Genomic DNA, 24,800 nt, shown 5'->3' with positions numbered 1-24,800 from the left:
TTGTTTTCTCAAGTTTCAGTGTATATGCAGAACCAATTGGTGTCTTCGACTAACGATCATTATGCTTACAAGAGCATGATGAAGACACACTACAAAATGACTTGGTTTCCTGAAATCTGGAAACCAACCATGTATACTAGGTAAATGGGGAATCCAGTTGGTTTCCATTCACTAAAACTGAGTAACTGAGTTTCCAACTAGATTCCATTTTGGATTCTGTGATTTTGAATTTCCGTAAATGGAAACCAACAAGAAACTAAGGTAATAGGTTTCCTGTTGGTTTCCATTCCTGGAAATTGCAGTTGGATATTTCCATGAATGGAAACCAACAGAAAACCATAAAATGTAGTTTCATGTTGGTTTCCTGAGCACTGTTTTGAACAAGTAACTTAAGAATTGTAATGGTCTAGCATGAAGTTGAACATCCTGGCGTCCAGTTGGTTTCCATTCACTGAAACTGGGTAACCTAGTTTCCAAATAGAATGGACACTGTAAACTTATAGTGCCGGAAATGGAAACCAACAAGAAACTTATGCTTATGTGTGTGTACTGTCGGTTTCCATTCCTGAAAATTTAGGTTTGCTTTCATATCATATTACATTATTATGTAGAATAATGAGGTCATTTACAAATATAATTTAAGCTGATCGTGCTTTGATGGGGAGAATTGGGGGTGTGTGTGAGTGGGGTGGGGTGGGAGTGTCTGGGCAGGGCGTTCGGTGGTTAATATCATGATATTTTAGGGTGTCTTGATGATACAAAAACATAAGACGTTTTCATTTCTTTCCTTTCTTTGTTTTTCACTATCAACAGAGAAATGAGGTAGTATCATATTTACACTACCATACACAAAAATTGCGCAAACAATTTGTATCTATACATACAAATGGTGAGGTAAAGGAACAACAATTGAATATGGCCTTTGTCCAGCTCTCTCAGTGCACCAGGCACACTTAGACTGGATTCTCTGGATTGGGATGAATGAGGCAGGTCCAGGGTTTAGTTGTCTGCTTTGCCAAACTGACGTTGGTGGCAAATAACCGAGGTTGGTGTCCGATGACTTGTACCAGTCAATTGTGTGTTTCAGGAAGTATTTTATCTTTCCTGGGCGGTAACTTGATGCTGATATGTTGGATCTGTCATCAGTCCATGATAATGTCAGGGGTGCTGCACTGCCCATATCCTTCCGAGGTGTAAAATTCATTGTTGAACAACATGGTTGGACAGAACACCAGATCTGGAACCTGAAACAATACAAAATTTGTTCAATGTGGTCAGAAAATTATAAAATATTAATACACATTACAGAAAGTAGAAATTTCTCCTTGTATTCACAAAGAACGTTTCTACCACACAGATAGAAATATTGCAATATATGGCTTATTTGAGCATTTGATTTTACTTGACTTGTAGAGTTTTAATCATGTCTAAAATTAATATGCCTGAGCATTATTTACAATACAGTGAAACCCGAATAAGTAAAACTCCAAGGGACCATGGCAAAGTTGCTACTTATCCGTATTGTCACTTATACATTCAAGCAAGTTGTATCACATTTCCAAAGTAAAGTAAATAGACATCGTATCCCCATTGTATCACGACAACCTGACCCCTTCACCTGGACCATTCAATAAATTATCTGCAGATCAAAATAAAATAAAATAAATAGATATATACAAATTTGATTCATTTTTAACAACACTCATCATTAAAAACATTTCATATACAAGTACATGTGATATCACCTGTTATTTCACAAATTTGAATCAGCATCACACTGTCGTTTCACTATAGGGTTACACTAATAGTTTCACACGGAAAATGAGTCAACTAAAAGAAGGCCTTGAACGAACGAAATTAGATGTTTAAACGGCCTTGATATATGTCTGGTTGCTTTTCATACCTTTTCTCCTTTGCTAGCATAGGGAATCCTGTCAACACTGTTGTTCCATCAGATTGTGACAACCATACTGCACAATTTTGTGATCAATGGTGGCACTCTGTTTGAACTTGCCCCTCTACTCAGATCCGTTATATCCAGTGTATGGCAGATTTGACACCGATTAGGATTAATTATGACAATAAACAACATACAGGAAGAGACTAATTAGTCGGCTCGTTAACAACGAAGTGGTTGATGCCAGGTGATACATGGTAATTACTGCTGAGTGTATCCACAAGGACTGGTCCGAGTATAGTCACATTTCTGTTGTAAATTGTCCGAAGGGATTGTTGAGAGAGAAAGGTTTACTAAACAGACTTGCCACTTATTCGTTTTACTTATCCATCATAACGTTATTGAGAAAGATGTTTACTTAACCAGGGTTGCCATTCATCAGTAGTTTACTTATCGGGGTTTCAATGTATATAGAGTAATATGTAAATATCATATCCTGAATTATAACATTTGAAACATATGCAAAACAAAAGATAGTATCGATGCACACCTCCTCTTTGTGTTGGTCAATCAAGGATGGGGCACTTGCTTTATCTGAAATGACATAATAAAACAATGATATGCAAGAATAACATTTTGAAAGGTGAATTGACTCAGCATATAAAGGTACATTGGTCAAACTTTCTATTTACCTATGAACTGATGCTGTTGTCGTCGAACCAAGATGCTGAGTGTGTATAAAGGACTGATCCTTTCGGGACACCAAATCACTATACTGTTAGAATTTTTATTTACATAACACCATGATGTCACCAGACTATGACTCCTACTCTATGTTCCGCATATTGTATGGGAGAGGTGTATGCAGAAGAGTTTGTACTTCTGTGAAACATCATTAATGTCTTTAGAAATAATGTACAACTTACCATTGTTAGTAAGCCATCTCTTGTGATTGTATGCTGTTTTACGTGAGACATATTGATTTCAGTGCTCACAGTAAACTTTATTCACCCTGAAAAGGAAATTGAAAGTTGAATTACTAAACCGTTATGGTATATCTAACATTGAAAAAAAAACACTCATGTAAATATGTATTTTTCATAATAATTATCATAATAATTGAGTTAATATTCTAAGTCACATTTTATCTAATATATATGGATGAATGGTATTCTACGATGAATACTACTGTAGTAATGCCGAATCTTAAACGTCCAAAAATCTAATAAGTTTGCTTTGGAATATGAAAAGAGTATTTGGGATGGTAACAATATTGTCATTTAAACGATCGTCATCCCGGTACATACATGATGGGATTTCTCAATAACCAGAATATCAAAGATTTACTATGAATTGAGGTAGTTGAGGGTTTAAAGTGAGTAACATTTACCAGTAAAAGCGTTTATAGCTAGTATGCTTTGACACTGAGTTAAAGAACTTGACAAATAATCAGTGTCAGGTCAATTGAGTGTCGGGATTCGTTTGTCGGCTTCCTTGGGCTTGTCTCGTCTTAAGGGGCTCCTATTATCAAAATGAAATAGCTGTAAAAACAATGGGAACTTACCTGATCATGTGTTGACAGACGAAACCATGTGTTGACAGACGAAACCGGAAATAATGAGTCGGTGGGCACGCGAACTCGTGAGATTTCATCAAAACAACGATTTATGTGCCAAAGTGGTCATTTTCAACTTTTGTCTTGAAATCACAACCAAATTGGGTCTAGATAATGTTTTCATACCTGCCAATCGAAAAAGGATTACGTATTTGTTATTACCCACAATGCCCCTATTCCCGTTCGTAACCCTCAATATTGCCGCCATTTTGTCTCTTGATCTCAGGAGTTGTTTTGAAAGTAGCCCTAATCTGTGGCACCCGTTTATACTATATGCTATATAAGAAACTCAACACAATTGATTGTTCCTACGCTTGTACGTATTATCTAAATCGAGAAAAATGGCATCGAGAGTGTGTCTGGAAGCTTTGGAGGTTCGTGTACGCGAATTGGTATTCAGCAGCAGTCGTCGATCACAGAGAGAGAAACTGAACGTCCCACGACCTTGTCAGGTACAGTGAAAGTTTCTTGATATAACATTTCCCAATAGAATGTTATTCGTTTATCGTAAATAAATAACTAGGACAATAAATATTATGATGACTTGATGGAACTCGACAAGCATATGCGTGTGGACATTTTGGCAAGGACATTATTATTACCCAGTGCTCCGTCATGGTAATGTATGAAATATTATGTTTTGCAATAAATATATAGACCACATATATATCCAGCGATATTACTGACACGTTGTAAAGACTCAAGATCACTTCCAAACGTATTTAGATTTAATAAATACGAATATTTTCCTTATGTAAGAAAACCAGTGTTTGGAAATTCTTTTAAAGTTTGTTATTGAAAATTGCTTTTGATATTTGAACCAATACAGGTGGGGATAGCCAGTCGTTTTGTATTTATAGAATTCTTTGGCCAAATTTGGTGCATGGTTACAGATTGTTTAATAACAATCAAACACTTCCATACAAAAATTCTATGTCTTGTTAGTTACAATTTCATATGTATATATATATGCCTGTATACCTGTACATATATATATATATATGATACTATATTGGTGTTGAGTGGATACATTATCAATTCAATATTTTTGGAAACTGATTTGGAAAAGGGTTTTCAAACTAAGTAAGATATTATTAATGTATAATGTAATTTAACTAAATTATTTGATGTAAAAATTTTAGCACTTATGTCAAGAATTTTATCTGAAGAGATGTGGATTATGTTTGATTCACAGAAAAGTTTGCATAGAAAGTTTAATAATAAAGTTGTTATTAATAGGGATACACTTATACATTGTCAATTTAAAATAATATATGAATTATTCATATCTGGTTTCTTTTCATATTATTGTATTCTACTGATATTTATTCTTCTGTTTTTGCCTTATTGTTTTCTTTAATCGATTAATTTCTACATTTCCAGCAATCCATTAGGGCAGTGGTGGAAAAATTGAAGAAGGCGACCGATGACCAACGTATAAACAATTCTGTGTACATGAAAAGAAATTACAGCAAAGTTATGGCCATGTTGAAGGTGAACATCTTTTCATATGTGTATTAGCACTACATTCATGTCATTTTGTAATCCTCCCTACAGAATTTACAATGCACAGCCATATTATTTCAGTAATATAATTTCAAATATTATTGTTTCTTTAAAATGTTATTGTGAAATAAAGTTATTTTATCCCAGTCTTCACTAGTACTCAAAATGCTAAGCCATCTTTCAAATATTTTGACTAAATGATCAATAATCACTTTCATACTAGCTGTTACTTTTGCAGCAAAGAAGAAGATGAAGAAGGCGTGAAGAGAGTAGTAAGGAGACCAGAAGGCTGTATGCAGACCAGGGTTGGGCAGTTGGTACCTGTGAAGGTATGACATCATATAGCTATTCAGCACACTATTTTAGAATAATGTTATCACCCAACTTTTGACCTTATCAGCCAGGAATGAAATGGATGGGCATGGCAGGGCATCTGTTTGTCATCTTTATTCATTTTCGACTTTTCTCAAGAACCATTGGCTATAAAGGGAGCTATAAAATGCACAACTGTTTTCCACTATTGAATTCAAAAGCTATACCTTCTTTGAGATACTTATACTATCAGATGAACACATCTCATTTCTGATTTTATGTCAATGCATCTTTGCATTAATAAAATAATGTAAATCCTATAAATCGGGAAAATGCATAAAAACAGCTACTATTTTTTAACATCCAAATGGAAATACTTTCTACTTATACATATCTCCTTTCAGAAGCTTTTGGCGGGTGTGGACCAACAAGAGGGATGACCTGAGAAGACAACAAAGTGGAAAGGCAAAGGCCCACAGGTTGTCTGCTAAGAACAGCAAAAGGGTCAGATCAGTAAGTACAGAATATCTAATCATTCTAAATTCTAATCTTACACAGGTTAAAGTTTTAACATAAACTTGATTGGAAACAATTGGAAGTAAATGTAATTTCTTTTATTGTACTGTGACTTTCAAAATGAACCTTTTATTAAGTTTTAAATAGTAAAGCGCCAGTGTATAGTTTTGTTTTTAAATGTGGGGTCATTCTAGTCGACTAGAAACTGAATGGGAGTTCCCCTCAATCTTATATCTCACATTAATGTATTTGCAGCTACTAACAAGTGTGGTGGTGTTAATAAATAATTGTTAATTGATGTGTTCAAGGTGAAATGTTCAGACCAAAAAACAACTGTGTAAGAAAATATGTTTCCTTTGACACAATAATGGGTAATTCATAGTTCTATACGCATAATATCTAAACATGATTTATGCAACATTCAGAAGATAAGATGGCTTTCACAGGAACATTTTGCAGATAAGTAGGCAATGACAGTTTCCCATAAGTCACATTTATAATTTATTGAAAGAGAATCAGTCATGAAATGTCCAACCCAAGCTAAGGAAATATGTCCTTCTCTCACTTGTGTCTGTACTCTTTCAAATTTCATTAAGTTGTACTGTGATTGAAATCTTTGCCCCTTTACAGGTCATTTCAGGTGATTAGTTAGATTTCTTATTACTACTTGCTTATAGAACAGTAGTTTCAATTTAGTTTTCCTACAGCAATATTGGGTGGTTTTCTTTTTTCTAGCTACGGATATTGTTGACGAATGCTTGTTTGTACTGATTGTTTATCGTTTTCTAAATTTCAGAAACTGGAAAGCAGGCTGAAGGCCATTGCAACCATAGACTGGCCGGAGAAGAAGAAGGAGAAAGTTCTTCCTCTCTTGAGGAAAGAGCTGACATCACCCATGGTGTCAGACGAAGGGGATGAAAATCTTCTCTTGTCAACTGCTTTCTGGTGGGAAAGCAAGAAACTTTGTTCATATAAGCGACAATTGGACAACCAGCGGTTGTTCAAGGCTACTGCCAGGGGCCGAAAAAATGAAGATGTGGGAAGACATCCCACACGCTGAAGTCCAACACGCTGATCTGCCACTGGACATGCCCAGTTGGGCAGTGAAAAGTTCAGCAGAAGAAGACCAGCTGAACAACACTGCTGATTTTGATTCCTGAGACGCATTTCTGATGTCCCATGCTGTGATGTTGCTTGAATATTGCTAAAAGCGGAGGAAAACTTTACTCACTTACTCTTATGTCCCTGATGTTATGTACATGTAGCTAGATACATAATTAATTAACCATGTTCATAATCAAAGAGTTTTAAAATTACATATTTTAGTGCTTTATTAATGTATGGGGGCATAGTTGTTGAGATTTGTTGACTGTTAATAAACTTTTCATTCATTTGTGTTCTATTCTGTTATTTGTCATCTTAAAGGTTTTACCATTATTCAATTGTATAAAATACCTGATTTGCTATCTGATACATGAAACACCTGGGGGAGCAGGTAAATAGCTAGCATTCAGTTTCATGGAAACCAGGTTTGAAACAACAATATGCTAAACACATGGAAAGCAGCAGGAGCTTAAATGGAGGAGTGGGTAAAGTATTATGAAAGTTATGACCTGGAAACTAGGTTGAAACCAACAATAAACAAAACCATGGAAACCAGGTTGAAACCTACAATAAACGAAAAAATGGAAACCAGGTTGAAACCTACAATAAACGAAAAATGGAAACCAGGTTGAAACCTACAATAAACTAAAAATGGAAACCAGGTTGAAACCTACAATAAACGTAAAAATGGAAACCAGGTTGAAACCTACAATAAACTAAACATGGAAACCAGGTTGAAACCTACAGTAAAACTAAAACATGGAAACCAGCTGATCCTGCTTGGAGGAGTGGGTAATGAAACGCACTGGAAACCATCCGGAAATGGTGCAAAATTCAGTTTCAGTTTTCATGGAAACCACACTGAAACTTTAGGAAACTACATGGAAACCAACTGGAAATGGTGGTTTCCATGCCGTTTCCTCTCAGTTTCAGTGTTCCGGAAACAAACTTATTTTTGTGTAGTGACATTGCTTAACTATGGAGCTGATGCCAAAAACTCCCAAATGACATTACAGCTGTTTTACAAAGATGAGGGTGAAAACAATGGTGCCATTGAATCAACCAATTCTGTCACTGGAACCAATTATGGTTTGACTGCATGTGGTAACTTTATCAAGAAAAGCAAAGAACTGAGCATGTCTGGACCTTTGTATGAAGATGTGTTTGGCATGAAAAGACATTTGATCAATGGAGTAGATTTGACTTTGAAATTGTACAGATCATCACCTGCTTTCTGTTTGATGAGTGGTAAAGCTAAACAAGAGTATACTCGATGCATATCTCCAAATATGCAAACTCAAAGTCAACCCGGCACTGATCCTAGCTCACAACACCCTGTTCCAAAATAACTCCAATGCACTCTACCCCTTCACTAAGTTTGAGGTCAAGGTCAACAGTATCCCCGTTTCTCAACTGACGCATACCATTGATAATGTGTCCAACCCCATTGCTAATCGCTACATCATTGGCTTTGTGGAAAGCAAGAATTTGAATGGGGAATATGATGGGAATCCTTTCAACTTTCAATCAAGCATGCTCAAAACTGTCAGTCTCTATGTGAATGGTGTCAGTGTACCTGGACGTCCAACCCGTGCCACAAGAAAAAAAATGGTGATTTCCAAAAATTTCCAATTTGGAAATAGCATATTTCCAAAAATTTCCAAAATTGGAAAGATAATGTTTCCAAGGCTTGGAAATTTTTGGAAATTTAGGAAGGATTTTACCACTACTTCTTTCAGTTTCTCCTTTTCCCAAGGATCCCCGTGAGTGTATAGACTGTGTATTCGTCCTCCTAGGAGTGTATTCGTCCTCCTATGCGAGCAACTATAACCAGGGAGTCTATAAGACGTTGTAGATTATTCCTGGTATAACTTCTCTCGTCTGCATCCTTGTTGTTCTAGGTGTCAAAAATTGACATTAACTGTCATATTTGCCCTGATATGGCTAGCATTTTCCAAAATACAGTTTTAAGTGTATGGTTTACTTATTATCCACAAAAGCGCAAATAGTTTTTGACCTGTCATGGTTTGCATAAACACAAATTACATAGACCTACGTTACATCATTGATTAAATAAAAGTTTACCGGACCCACTGACTGACTGGCCATGGTTTATTACATGTCATAAAAGTGAACCCTTGCCAGGGAATAATAGGCTTATTGTAGTAGAATACATTCTTTAATGGTACCCTCTAATTAACACCTGACACAAGGGATGGACCGTTTGGGTGGTTTATCATTGCGAAATCAACAGTCAACAGACCATGAAATGTTGTTTTAAGACTGTAGACGAATAGAGAGCAACCCGTTTGGGTTTGTGGTCAGAGACGGTGTTATGCAGTTGGTGTATTCACGAAATATCATGAACTTAATAATAGATAATTGGTTATATTGTCCACACACAGGCGGACTGGGGCAAAAAGAACCCAAATGAATTCCTTCTTAATAACTTCATAGTGTAACTAATTAATTTGGTCATATACAATAAAAGGTGACTAAATGTTTAATTTTAGATAACGTTAAATAATTTCTAGAGAAATCACTACACAAGTTCATATCACAGGTGATTCCAGAGACAAATAGTTTATCAGATTCTAGTTTATGAAAAGCATTGAATTTCAAACAAACCAATCTGTTCTCTAATGCTCAGGAATTATTACCACTTACATACCATAGTTTGAGATGTCGACTCAGGAAGCCGACCTTTCGATTCTTATAAGGCTGAGGACATTGACAAGGGGTACGCTTTAAAGTTTGGGTGTTATTTTAGCACATGGCTATTCTCATGTGACGTGTTATTACAAGCTGGTGGTTGATGGAAGTGAACACATCGCACACTGAAGCCGACCGTGTAAAAACATGATCAAAACAATCATATGGTAAACACATTTAAAAGGGCACTGATCCAGAGCAATTTCCGCGCACTGGTTGTTGCTTTTGTTATTGCTTTTCTCCCCTGAGTACCCGGATGATATCCCAGTATTTTCGATTGGTTCGTGACCTTTGCTGCGCAACCCGCATGCGCAACTGGTACAAACAACTTGGTCGAAATCGGACGGTTGGTTTCAGAGTTAGGGGTGTTTGAAACGTATTTGAGGGCTTTAAATCGTCGGAGATTCTACCAGTAGAGACTCCGATCGCATAGGTTATTCCATATAATCGTAGTCTCTACCAGTAGAGACTACGATTGCAATCTCTACTAGTAGGATCGAAGATTCTACCAGTAGAGACCGATCGCAGTCTCTACTGGTAGAGACTCCGATCGCAATCTCTACTGGTAGAATCTCCGATTCTACCAGATCGCAGTCTCTACCCTGACATATGTCTATATATTTTGTCTTATAATCCTAATTATTATATTGCCATATTTGCATGCATTTTGAAACTTAATAAAAAGCATGCGATTATACTTATAGCGTATTTATAACATGACTGTAATATCTAGACATTTTATAGAATGCCAACATGAATCATATTTCACACACACCCTAGGTATGACCTAGTGTATGTTGTCTGTCTCATTACGGCGAAAACAAATGATTCTGTTGAATGCTACCGCAAATGAATAAAAACAAAATACAAATATTAGAAATAAAACCGACTAAAGTCTGCAACAATGTCAGGTTATTACCTTGTTCGAGGAATGTATCCATCAATATCCACATAGGTTTATTCCCGATTTTGACAGCCTCAAATTTGATCTAGCCAGTTATCCCAATTTTGACAATGAACTCTGGTACACTTGTCAGCTCTTCTCGTGTCCGTTTTTTTACAATACTGGTAAGGATATAGGAACCAATAGAGCTTTGGTCTGGATGTGTATGCTGTTTGTCCTCTCTTCTGACAACAGTCCCATCTGCTGTTGTAGTGACTGAGGCTGTTTTCAGGCACTGACATCTCCATATAAAGGTACCATTCCTGCTGGCAGTTCGTCTCGTATTAGTTCGTATTAGTGTTGAAGAATTTTACTTGTTCTGTACTTCTCTCAGGTGATTGCATTAACATAAGTACCCTTAATTGGTGCAGCTAGTTATCCCATGTTTGAGAGCGAAACTTCGCGAATCAGTGACCAAGACGCTGTCAAAAATGGGACACTACCTCCACATAAAGGAACAATATGCCATTGATCTGCAGCTGACAAAGAATCCTGTTCCATGTCAAGTGTCCTTTAACAGTCTAATACCTGAAAAAGGGATACATCGATTCAGTTTTCACATTGGTGTATAATCTCATTGGTCAACTAATTGCATGATGTCCGCCATTCTTTAAAAAGGTAATTTAATTAGCCAATAATGAGCATTTAATCCACTTGTGTTTTTCTTGGCTTGGTCATCTCCTCCCCCACCCACCCGTACCATTGCCTTGCTATTTAACATGGTCTGGTGATCCTCTTACGCCTTAAATAAACAACTTGCCCGACTGGTAAAAGAGGAACACCGCCATCAACTTACTGGCTGTTAATACATTGAAGGAAAGATGTTGTTTTTACACAGGCACAGGGTACAGGACAGGGTGTAATCAGTATAGATTAGTAAATCTACATACATAAACACTACCTTTTGACAAATCCGCTGTGCAAGAAAAAAGTAATTAATCAATCAGCGTGTTATCGGTTAATCCTTTGATCAATGTTTGTTTTGTATCTCAGCTGATAATTCGTCTTGCTGCAGTTCCATGAGCATATTGCATAACATGTAATACATTTGTCACATCAGACCTTAATTCATAATGCTGAGTAGATGTATTTACTCCAGACACACGAAATGCGAAATGGGAACCTTTGGCGGGTAACCAGAGTGGTATTACCATCATACCTGTTATAAATTCATTAACTGACCATCAAGTGAATGATGACAATTAACATGTGTAGGTTTATACCACCAAACACTCAGCTGGTTACAGCAAAGGGGGCAGTAATCGCTGAATTGCATGCAATGTTAATTGCCTGAAAAAAGTTATGGGCCGACACTGTTTGGAGGATTCGAACGGAACTTCATTGTTGCATAAGAAATACATATAAGCATTGGATGTGTACTGAAATTAAAATTGTATATACCTGAGTACATTTTCATTTGTCATAAATACAATATGTAATAGACATCATATGTTTACATGGCATGATTAAATGTCGAGGTAAAAAAACACAGAAATAAGATCAAATTGGAAAATTGGATCAGTCACTATGCCATCTATGCATTAAAAAATCCGAAAAGCATATACACTGCTTGTATACTTTATTGCAATCAGACAGGAACTACTGGGGGTATTCTCAAATACATGTAACAGCATCTGATGAGCATCCACCCTTCCTAATGTCCCGCTGTTTGGGTTGAAGAAATTTTGTCAAGGTGGCCAGAAGCCCAGTCCCTGTGTCCGTCACGGTTGAGGGAGCAGATACCGACAAGCGTGCAGTTTGGTTTGGTAATTAGACTGTTGGCGAGAAACATTAATCGCTCTGGATCAGTTCCCCTCTTATTACATGGGGATATATACATGTAATGAGAAGAAGCATGAAAGTGTACATTCGATTTCGAAATGGCTAATGCTCAACTTGAACATAAGTTTATTCCTACACCTCGTTGGTGCAATATGCCGAAGGCCAAAGACAACCCACGAAATACCGATACCTGGAACGACATCTTCAAGAACTGAGACACCAGTTTCAAAATGGAATGTTAACTGTTAGACAGTTTGCTGATTCAGCGTCTCTTCTTTCACATCTGTAATATATTTATAATGTACTTATAAATGTGTATGTATATTTATAATTATGTAATATTTTGAAACATTTCATAATATGATGTAATATAACTATTTATAATTCCTGTAAGATGTAGCATGTTGTAACATGATTAAATAAAATCTGCCCATATAGTCTCCCGTTACCACTCGTGGCTTACGCCTTCTATGTTTTTTTTGTGTTTTATATTTCAATGTTTATATGCTGAGACTGAAATGAAACACTATCTTTATACATATATTTGGCTCGTTTTCTCATTAGGTGTGCTCTCATTCGCATAATCCGGAATATCCTCTTCTATCAACACGTAGGCCAATCATTGTCTCTATAATCCAATGTTAATTTGCTAACGGACGGGACATCAACATTTCTCTTAACTCATCTGTTTGGACCAAAGGTCGATAGAGGGCAGTTTCCATGTATATTCTCATGCCGTTATCAAGATAACAGTTACTACAACCAGGTGAACAGAAGTATATATGCATAGTGACTAGCAGCAAATTAACACCAGGTAATTCAGCAACTAGCACATCGTTGGGGCCAACAGGAGAGTAAGATCAACAAGTCTAAATCCACTCCTTTGTCCAAGTGATGGAATCAATCAACATTCAATCAGCTTGTCTATCCTGAACGTTGTACATCGGAATGCCGCTCTATGCAATAAACATGGAGTTGTTATCACATAAGTGGTATTTTTCTTTGTGTATCCCCATACTGTTTACTGCAGTATAAGTGAAATCTGCTTCACTTTGCGAATGGCCAATCTTTTGAAGTTGATTTAAGTTCTACTTAAGTAAACTGCTACCTAACAGATTCATCTCAGATTAAAACATCTCATTCCAAAGTCGTGTTTTCTATTTCAGGTTCTAAGAAATACTGAATTTTTACATATTAGATATAAATCTGTCGGTACCAGTTTGACGTGTCTGGTCATGAGTTAACTAACATAGTGATTATATATTTTTGACCATTACATGTGTCATTCACACGTCATGTATGCCATTCTAATGTTCTCTGATCCATTTCATCATACAGCATTTATTTCATTCAATGTTTTGAAGCTCATATGAAAACATGAAAAATGTTACTGTTCCAGTTCCTTTTGAAGAGTGAAATTATTTTTGTTCTCGGAGTGTTCCAACCAATATACATTATGGTTACAATGTAGTCATTATGGTTACAATCGGCCTGATTTTAATTAATACCTATCAAGTTAGATGTTATACACGCGTGCATGCACACATACCCACACAAAACATCCGTAATTTGTGAATTCTGTTCGGACGATAAAGAAATATCTAATTTGATAAGAATCACTCTATAAATTATCTTCCCTTACTCTGAGAGAAGCATGGCATTATTCGTTCATTTTTAATAATTTTATCTGCATAAAAGAAGGTATTATCAAAATGTGAAACAAACTTCCGCATACTACCATTTCACAAACATTGCGATATTAACCATGGAATAATGTTAAGATTAGTTTTGTTTTCAATGTCATAATATGTGAGGTTCCTCATTCACACATACATACAAACTGACAGCATAACACAAAACAATATGCCACCAACCCAATGTAATACAATACAATTTTCACCGCCTGTGCATACCACACTGTTGACGAATCTCTCAGGTGTGTTAGAGCGATAATCACATCGCGACATGATTAACAAACCTACAGCTCAGCAGATTTTAATAACTTACCTTTTTAATAAGAAAACAAGATTTATGGATGTCAACTTCTTTATTGTGAATAACACGAAGTTTCGGAGTGTATGCTTGCTCCTTCATCAGGTGAAAATCAGGTCACAGTAATGCATTCCACTTCTTAATGCCCATCAAAGATTTAACTTACTTCCAGAGGCTTCTTTAAGAGGCATAAAAACGTGTTAATTAACAAGGCAGTAGGCCTTGTTAATTGGTGACTCTTAACTGCCTTGACTCACTCATCAATCAACAAGGGATTAGGTCCTGGGGCGTGCAAAGAACAATAATTTACCATCACCCACCAGTTATCTCCCCTTGTGGACATTTCCAAAATTGTACATTTTTGGAAATCTCATATTTCCAAAATTGGAAACATTGTTCTTGAATATGTCATGTTCTTGCATATTTCATGCAATTCGAACAGCAACTGTTTGCGTTTCTCCTTTTTAACACATCCTTGCACTTTGCTATTGCTAGAAGACTCTGAAAATTTACTTAGGTAAATAGGTAAATACAGTTTTAGCACACAGCAAATGCTTATATGCATTTCTTATGCAACAATGAAGTTCTGTCCGTATTCTCAAAATAGTGTCGGCCCATAGGTTTTCATATGCAATACAGCAATTAATACTCCCTTGTTGTTACCTGTGTTAGGTGGTATAAACCTACACATGTCATTTGTCATCATTCACTTGATGGTCAGTTAATGAATTTATAACAGGTATAATTAGTGGTAACACCACTTAGATAACCCGACAAAGGTTCCCATTTGGCATTTCTTGTGTCTGGAGTAAATACTCAACATTATAAACATCGATCAAAGGATTACCCCATACTTTTATCTTACACAGCGGATTTGTCAAAAGGTAGTGTTTATGTATGTACATTTACTAATCTATACTGAATACACTCTGTCGTGTCTGTGTCTGCGTAAAACAACTTCCTTCTTTCAAAGGATTAACCGCCAAGACATTGATTCTCATTATTGGCTAACTAAATTACTTTTTGTAAAGAATGGCGGACATTATGCAATTAGTTCCCAGGTATGCTATCTTGGGTGACCAATGAGACTATATACCAATGTGAAATACCTGAAACGATATATCACTTTTCGTAAACATGTATTAGACTGTTAAAAGACACATCATTTGGAACAGCTGCAGGTGAATGGTATATCACTCATTTTGTGGATATTGATGGATACATTCCTTGAACAAAGTAATCGCCTGACATTGTTCTTATAACTCTAATCTGTTTTAATTCTAATAATTGCATTTTGTTGTTTTTTCATTTTCGTAGCATTCCACAGAATCATTGTTTTCGTCGTGAAGTAATGAGACAGACAACATACATTAGGCGCGTGTGCGAATTATGATTTACATTGACAAACTATAAAATGTCTAGATATTCCAGTTATAAGTATAGGCAGATCGCCTGATTTTTATTTAGTTTCAAAATGCATACAAGTATGATAATAAACTAATTAGGATAATAAGACCAAACATGAAGACGCACGTTGACTAGTATCTACATACTGGTGAGTGGACGTTTACCACGTGAATGTAGCAAGAAATTTATTGGGCAGTATTGTCACTTCGACCCCCACCTCGCTTCCGAGGAAGAAATCGTTATGTTACAAGTTGTGTCATGCCAAATCCTGTTGGCCATGATTCAAATACATATTTAACTACGAGTAGAAAGTAGTTTCGATTTTCTAACTTGATGAAAACAAACCATAATCTCATTAATTCTTTAACAGACTTTAGCCCGTGATGTTACGATTATTAAAAAAACATCCGCCAGTCTGAGAATAAATGCTATTTAGGTTTGTTTTCACCGAGTTACAAAATCAAAACTACTTTCTACTGGTAGTACAATATGTATTTGATTGATGTCCAATAGAATTTTGCGTGACATATCTTATATCATAACAATTTCTCTCGAGGAAGCGAGGTGGGTGTCAATATAAAACTACTTACAATATTATTGTCACTTTCACCACGACCTCACTTCCGAGAGAGAAATCTTTATGCTTCAAGTTGTGTCATGGAAAATATTTTTGGTCATCAATCATATATATATTGTACTACAAGTAGTAAGTAGTTTGATTCTTTAACTTCCGCGAAGCGATCTGGACAAATTTAAGATATCGTTCCAAGCTTCCACAACGCTCGCTTCGCACTCACAAACATAACCCATTTACTAAATGATTTAGCACGAACTGCGGGGTCCGGTGGAAATAAGTGCATGGTGACACCATCACTCGACCCCCAGGACGGCAACGCAACGATTGACAGCAACGCAACGATTCGTTTTGCTTTGAGTAAGTTTCGTTGTTCAGACCATCCTTTAATGTTGGAATAAGGGCGAAAAGTAAATATAAAACAACATGAGTGATTCTACCCTCTGTGTATTGTACTTACCATTGAATCAGAGTACCAATTCTTTATTGAATGTTCATTTTAATGTGATCTGAGAAACAGCCTTCTCCCACAATACTACATAAATAATCCATGTGAAACATTGACAAAAGAGCGAAGTTTTGAATATAGAGTATAAGATTAAATGAGACATTGTACACGTTAGCATACAGCTTAATATTATATATGGCGCTGGATTGTATTTTCATCTTTATAATTGTAAAACGGGTCGGTGGCCCTTATACGAAATTAACTCTCACTGACTAGATATAAGCTTATGATGATACATTGAAATGACCAACTCAACTGAGAAAAAGCACACAAAACCTAACATTTCCCATGAATGAAAAAAATCGTGGGTATTTCTTAGTTTTATCAACCCTCTAAGGAAACATTCACAGCAATATAATAACATAAAATATTATTTTTAATGTGACCTTTACTTTAATTTATAAACTGTAAGATGTGTAACACAACTTATTCACTTTCAGTTACAGTTACATATCTGATATACAATAATTAAATATATTCGTTATTGATATATGATGGATAACAAAGGGACAGATCAAACTGAAGTCGTTATGTGAAACCTGTGAAGTGAAGCATCTTTGACGACTAACCTGGTGAGAAACTGCCGTCCATTCCAGACGGATTCCTTGTTTCCTTGAAACAAACGACTGGCAGTGCGGATAGAAAACTGGTCTTTTCTTGGAACTGAAAACCTATCAACTTATAATTACACTGGAATCCACGCACTGTTACATTTTGAGTGATTATATTTTTCACAAAGATAAAGAAATTTATTCTATGTATCGATTTAGTGTTTACTTGTTTTGACTAAATGCTGATGAATAAAAGTATTGTTTTAAGATTTCCTTTAATGAAATTAGGAGCATGGTATGGTGTAACTATAAATGATTACCAAGCCAAGCCTCTTGTCAATCTCCAACAAGTCAGTGGATCCACAATAAGTATCTGTAAATTGAAAAAATGATTCTTTTAGAAATGTTATATGTGAATTGTGTCAATGCATTGTAAGGCTAAGAGGTTTAATAATTGATTACACAAATTATTACACAAAGCTATGAGTGTAAAGTATATGTAATAATTGTTTTAATGGTTATAAAATGATAAAAAAGATGAGTTGCTTGCTTTCCTATCATGCTGCATACTATTTATTATTTGTTTTGTTCGTGTATCAGTGGAATGGAGAGGTATTCAAATAAGCCATTGCGGCTTGTTTACCAATCCTGGTTCAATTTGTTTTGAATAAAATATGTTTACACTAAAATAGATGAACTGGTATAACTGGATAGATACCGCCATATAGCTGGAATATTGCTGAGTGCGGCGTAATACTAAACTCACTCACTCAGATATAATGAGCTAACATTACATATAGACTAGTAATAAATAAACTTATAATGCATGGGAGTAGTATACGTAGATCTAGGTGTCGAACTGAAAAGAATGAACATGATATAAGCATGTCTAATACACTTGCATGTTTTGAGCTCAATAGGTAAATTACTTACATGATGAAGTTTTACGTCCAGCAGAAATATTTTCGTATATTGCCTACTCCTGACAGGGTTTTGAAAAATCACCTATTTGCCACTAACACAAGTTCTCATGAGTAGGACTCATGAAGCTCGATCTGGACTTTTAAAGTAACGTGAATATGTTTTCAGATTTATTCACTGTTAATTATCTCTAGGCCTACATGGTGATGCTTGACACTGAGGAGGAGCAATTAGTGCCCATAATGCGATGAAAAGACCCTTAAGCTCATAACAGCCCACTGTTGTCAGTTTGGGTACTCACATTCAATCTGCTCATTTCCACCTTTCGCGGTCCCCTTTGATGTCGGCAATGTAGACAAATAAAACAATGGCGACCGGATCGCGTCCACGCGAGACTACCTAAATCATTATAAAACACACAACTGACATTTTAGGTGTATAGTGTATGTTTATTTTTGTATATTGATATTGTCAAACTGTAATGTTAGATTTAGATTAAAACAACAACAAAGTGTTTTTCCCTGTGAGTCTTTGCGAGACGCCATTTTCATAGCCGCCTCAGTTTTCCTCAATGCACTGGAAGAGAGAATTCGCTACCTGGAAAAGAAAGATGGAAATGGCTGCGAAAACTCGCAGTACAACGACCCTGTCAGGTAAGACCAAGTTATTTTTGTCAAATAACGTTTAATGAATTATTATTTACTTTACGTACTGAAATCCGGATTGGTAAACAAGCTAATCTTTCGAATTACAGCCACTGGCCATAGGTATTCGTCACTATGCATTATTCGACTTACATGTTAATTTGGTGCAGCTAGACATTGAATTTATTTAATATCCGTTTGATATTGTTCATATTTTGCACATGGGTCATGAATCATCTCAGCTACAAAGACATAATTTCCGTTTTATTTTCAATTCAGTGCGTGTCATGGTTATGGCAATTGTTAACATGGCGGTCTATGGGGAAAGAATACGCAATGTTATATATATATGTTGCTCATGTAACTACAATGCGGAAAATTATGTATCTGTGACCAAGATGATTTCCTAACAACCTGCAAAATTTGACAACCAAATATGGAAAACTGAATTAATGAAAATTACACAGCTACACTAAAATAGCATGCAAGTCTATAAGAATTTTGCTGACTGAAGTATATTTAAGTCCCACGACTTTTGCTCGAACTATTTTCAAACGATGGTGAAGTAAAAAATAAGTCTATCTAAAAAATACACTACAAGTTTGAAAAATATAGCAAATAGATTATATATTAATGGATTTGTTTTATTCATTTAGGCTGTTGTGAGGAAACATGTGTCACGACTACTCCTGGAGGAAAAGATCACCCTCTCTTACTGAAGGTATGTGTTTATGGTACTACGAAACATAGACATAATTTTACTTTGAATATTTTATTATTATGCTTCCCTAGATACATTTTCACAAAATGAACCATGCTAAAGTTTCATTTGCAAATGGATTTGAATAACCGGTAACTTAATCATGATTTCTAATTGGACCAAATAAATCTTAACTTCACACCTGTGTGAAATTGCAGTCAAACTGACCCCTTGATTTTACAATACCGTAATTACTCCAATGTTATGTCACATGAGATAACTTAACTCCATTCATCAGGATGTTTATGTCAGGCCGTTCACTTACTGATTGCATAACCTAAAGTGATAAATCTGTAGTTTGCTTGTTGGTATAAATGTCGCTGCAATTGTTTGGGGTTTTAAAACTCGATTGAATGAATGGGGAAATGCAAAGAAAAGTAACGTGTTATTGTTTATTTTTTCAGCAAAGCCGATGATGAGTCTGGAGACTGTATAATGAATGACCAAGGATGGTCAGCAGGAACATGTGAAGGTAATTTTGACCTATCTGTAGTGACTTTCATTATAAATAGTAAATAATTTCCAATTAATAGTGTAGAGACAAGGTTTATGGATGTCAACTCCTTTATTATAGAAAACGTAGCTAGAGTGAATGCTTACCCCTTCGTCAGGTGTAAGCATTCACCCCGAAACACTGTGTTGTTACAAACTTTAACTGCCAGTGATGTTGTTTCAATCTAGAAAGGGAAGTCTGGGAACGATTACTTCATTACGTTTCAACATGCAACTCAGTCTAGACTACTTAGTTCTATTGGGAGTACGAAAGTGCAAGGAGATCAATTTACCTTTTCTCATTACAATCATCATGTCATTGATCTGAAAGTGCAATGGTTGCACGACACCATTTCTGACGATTATCTGAGGAAATTTTTCTCAGATTATGGGAGAGTTTTGGGCGTGCGTCGCCAGACTGAGTTTCTTGACAACTGCAAGATTGGCACTGGAGTTCGATATGTACCTCTGGAACTTAAGTCCTATGATACGGATTTGCCGTATATTGTGAAAATGGGGAAGAAGATGTCCATGCTGATTTCTACAGCTGGACGTCTCCCAATTTGCTTTAAATGCAATAAGATCGGGCATGTGAGGAGTGATTGACCTTATAGACGCCCATTATCCCTGAATTCAGGACCTGCACGATCATATGCTAATGTGGCTGGGAATGACAATAGGAGTAGTGTTGATTCTGAAATTATGTCAGAGAATGGGGAGGAAGAGGAGGTGTGCGCTGATTTAGAGACAGATGTGGGAAGAGAAAGGGACAGACAGGATTTCAGTAGAGAGGAAGAGGTGGGTGAGGATAATATGTCTTCCCCTCCATCTTTATGGAGTGAACAGACACAGGAGAACTTTTTTCTCTCAAGAAGGGATAAGTGTCTTGCGGATATGGACTTTCCTCGGCCTAGTGTCACTGTTCCACGAGGCAGGAAAGCAGGGAAGACTAATAGTTGTAAGGGGAATAAAAGAGGGCCAGAGACATCTTCACCATCCCCCCCAAGGACACATCCATTCGCAAATACAGGTCTTGGGGAAATGGCTGGTATCGCTGAGGAACAGCGAGCCTCCCCAAGGACAGCCCTCAAGAAGCCCAGAGCGGGAGAGGAAATCCCCGACAAGTAAATGCAAACTTCAACTAAAACCTCAATGATAACGAACATGCTATGCCTATGGACAATGAGCAAAAGATCAGCGATTAAAACCAAACTTCTCCCTCTTAAGGAGTACATATGTTTCAAATTGGTATATATGTTAAATTTCTGTCAATAATCTTACATAAATATCATTAAAATTTTGTCACAAACAAAAACCACCAATGTTTAATTTTACTACAATCAATTGTAATGGGTTGCTTTCTTCTACGGGAAAAATTAATTATTTGTGCTATAAATTTCATGCTAGTATTGACTTTCTATTTCTACAGGAAACCCATGTTTATAATATTTATATTGCTAAGCATCTTGGGAATAAATTTCAGGGTAAATGTTATTGGGCTTTTGGAACTAATAATAGTAGAGGAGTGGGTGTAATAATTAAAAACAAAATTGATTTTGATTTAGATTATTTTAAGTTTGATGTAGATGGGAGGTATTTGATATTAGACAAAAGGATTAAAGGGGTTAAAATTAGATTGATTAATATTTATGCTCCAAATAACTCTGAAGAGAGGGAAATGTTCTTTAAAAATGTTTCGCAATTTTTAGTTACTAGTAGGTTATTAATCATAGGGGGCGATTTTAATTGTGTTTGCAATACAAAACTAGATAAGGTAGGTGGGAATCCCTGTAGTACACAACAGGGGGCTAATATTATTAGACAATGGGTTTCTGACTTTTCTATTACTGATATATTTCTGCTCTTTGTTTCCAGATTCGGTGGAGGTGTCTTGGCACAATGCTCTTGGTGTTGGGTGTAGACTTGATCGCTTTTACTTTTCATCCTCCCTACTATCCGTTGTCGACACTGCGACGATTTCCCATGCTCCTTCTCAGACCATGATTACGTCCAGGTAATGCTCAAGGATTTTGAAGGATAGACTTTGGTAATTCATACTGGAAATGTAATAATTCTGTTTTAGATTTGGAGTTTAAACAGCTGTTTACAGATTTTTGCAAAATAAGGTTCCTCATATAGAGGATATTACTTTGGAATGGTGGGATGATTTCAAAGTTTTAGCAAAACATTTTGTAAATGATATTCTAAAAAGCACGTCGGAAAAATAAACAATCCCACCAAAACTTTTGGAACGTCAATACCATTGTTTGTGTCATGCAGAATCTACAAATCCCGGTTTATATATTGACCAAATAAAGGAGACCAAAAAAAGCAGTTACATGAATTTGAAAACATGGAATTTAAAGGTCATTTGATTAGATCTAAAGCAAAGGACCTGGAAAATGGTGAAAACCTTCTAGTTATTTCTTACGTAAGGAAGCTAAGAGAGGGAAAAAATCCATATCTTCTATTTTAGACTCTTCTGGCCAATTAGTTAAAACCTCTCAAGACATTATGGGTGTTTTTGTAGATTACTATTCGGACTTATTTTCGGCTGAGCCCATTGATGAAGAAACATGTAAAGACTTCCTTACTGGTTTTATCTCAATTAAATTCGGAACGTTCGGCTTTACTAGAAGGTGAAATAGCAAAAGCGGAAATTTTAATACTCTTAAAGCTATGGATAATAACAAGTCTCCAGGTTCGGATGGGCTTTACCAAGGAGTTTTATTTGTTCCTCTTTGATGTCTTAGGTGATGTGCTTCTTCATCTTGTGCATTTGTGTTTTTCTGAAGGGCGTTTACCTAGCTCTTCAAAACTTCCTATATTACTTTAATATGCAAGGATGTTAACAATTCTAATAATGTCCGCAATTGGCGCCCCATTTCGTTATTAAATGTTGATGTCAAAATTATTTCCAAACGTTATGCACACGTTTAGGCAACGTAATTGGTGATGTGGTTCATCAGGATCAAACATGTGCCATTCCTGGTCGATCTATTTTGGATAATTGCCACTTACAACGTAATGTGTTGGATTATGTGGAGCAAAAAATCTCCCTTCTGCTTTAGTAAGTCTAGATCAAGAGAAGGCTTTGATAGAGTTTCGCATGAATTTCTGTTTAAGATATTGGACGCGTTTGGCTTTGGTCCAGATTTCAAAAAATGGGTCAAAATTTTATATACTGACATATCCAGTGCAGTTACAGTTAACCAACACATATCTCGGTCTTTTCCGGTCACGAAGTATGTCAGGGCAGGGTTGTTGATTATCTCCCTCCTTGTATGTACTTACACTGGAGCCTCTACTTCATACAATTCGTCAAAATCAGTCAATAAAAGGTGTACAACTACCAGGTACTGATGATTCAGCAAAGATTTCTGCCTATGCTGATGATGGGCTGGGATTTTGTACAACAGACGCTTCAATTAAGAACCTTTTTTGGATACCTATGATAAGTTTGTCAAGGCGTCTGGGTCTAAAATGGAATATGAATAAAACAAAGGGAATTTTTGTTGGTAAGTGGAAATCAAGGTCTGACCACCCTTTCGGTATATCTTGGATTGACCAGTCAAAAATTGTTGGAATTATTGTGGGCAATGAAGTCAATGATGATGAATTTCAGTTTCATCCAGTAATTTCAACATTTCGTACTGTCTTGAAAATGTGCAGTGGGCGTTCTGTATCTATTTTTGGCAAAGCAGTACTGTGCAACATTTTAGGCCTGGCTAAACTGTGGTACCGTGGAGCAGTAGCCCCAGTTTCAAATCATCATGTTAATCTCTTTCAGAGAGAGACATTTCGTTTCATTTGGAAGTCCAAACCTGAACCAATTCGGCGCTCCATTTTATATAAGCCTATTCTTGAGGGGGGTCTTGGTGTGATTCACATCAAATCAAAGTTACAAGCTTTACAATTGAAACACATTCAAAAAGCTCTTGAAGGGCAGTTCAGCGAAATGGACCTATTTTGCAAAAATATTGGTTAGGCATGTCCTTGCGTCGTTACTGTCCTAGTTTTCTGTCCCTACGCATTCCTCACTCTAAGACGATATCGCCATTCTATCAACAGTGTCTTTGGCCTTGAAACTGTTTGAATCTACTGATTTGGATCCTCTAGTAGATGTACTTAATTTCAACTCTAAGCAATTTTACATTTCACTTATTAACACAATTGTAGAAACAAAGTGGAAAAAATTATATCCACAAATTGATTTTAGGCATGTTTGGCTTACCTTCATCATTCATTCATGGACAATCTTCCAAAATCAATGAATTATCGTCTCATCTTTAATGCTCTTCCTCTTAACTATATTCTTCACACCCGTGGGGTAGCTGCGTCTCCTAACTGTTCTCTCTGTCGGTCTGCACTTGAAACTTCAGACCATCTGTTTGTTTCATGTCCTTGTGTTGATGTTTTATGGAGTGTTATCTTCCCTTGGTTAAGTCAACTTTCTTCGGGCCTTATTCAAAAGTCTTTTGAAGTTATCAAATTTGGCATTGTGCCCAAAACTTTAAATTCTTACAAATTTGCTGTTTGTGTGTATATTTTATCATTGGCAAAG

At 36.2% G+C, this 24,800-nt stretch overlaps 3 long non-coding RNA genes across 3 annotated transcripts; 2 read left to right on the top strand and 1 right to left on the bottom strand.

Annotated features, from left to right (window-relative positions):
- Window positions 1-1,105: 1,105 nt before the first annotated feature.
- LOC124257478 lies at window positions 1,106-3,812 on the bottom strand. Its single transcript, XR_006893283.1, has 4 exons — window positions 3,462-3,812; window positions 2,824-2,909; window positions 2,448-2,491; window positions 1,106-1,244 (listed from the first exon to the last, which is right to left on the bottom strand). It is a non-coding gene; the product is annotated as an uncharacterized LOC124257478 (long non-coding RNA).
- A 45-nt stretch (window positions 3,813-3,857) lies between these two features.
- Window positions 3,858-5,400, top strand: LOC124257480. The gene is made up of 3 exons (XR_006893285.1): window positions 3,858-3,964; window positions 4,896-5,006; window positions 5,257-5,400. It is a non-coding gene; the product is annotated as an uncharacterized LOC124257480 (long non-coding RNA).
- An 8-nt stretch (window positions 5,401-5,408) lies between these two features.
- Window positions 5,409-7,561, top strand: LOC124257479. The gene is made up of 2 exons (XR_006893284.1): window positions 5,409-5,843; window positions 6,643-7,561. It is a non-coding gene; the product is annotated as an uncharacterized LOC124257479 (long non-coding RNA).
- The last annotated feature ends 17,239 nt before the right edge of the window (window positions 7,562-24,800 follow it).

This window comes from Haliotis rubra, unplaced genomic scaffold (genome assembly GCF_003918875.1).
Source record: "Haliotis rubra isolate DU_JTF1 unplaced genomic scaffold, ASM391887v1 Scf661, whole genome shotgun sequence".
NCBI classification, from domain to species: domain Eukaryota; kingdom Metazoa; phylum Mollusca; class Gastropoda; order Lepetellida; family Haliotidae; genus Haliotis; species Haliotis rubra.
Note: the sequence above shows the minus strand (reverse complement) of the source record. Positions and strands in the feature narration are given on the sequence as shown.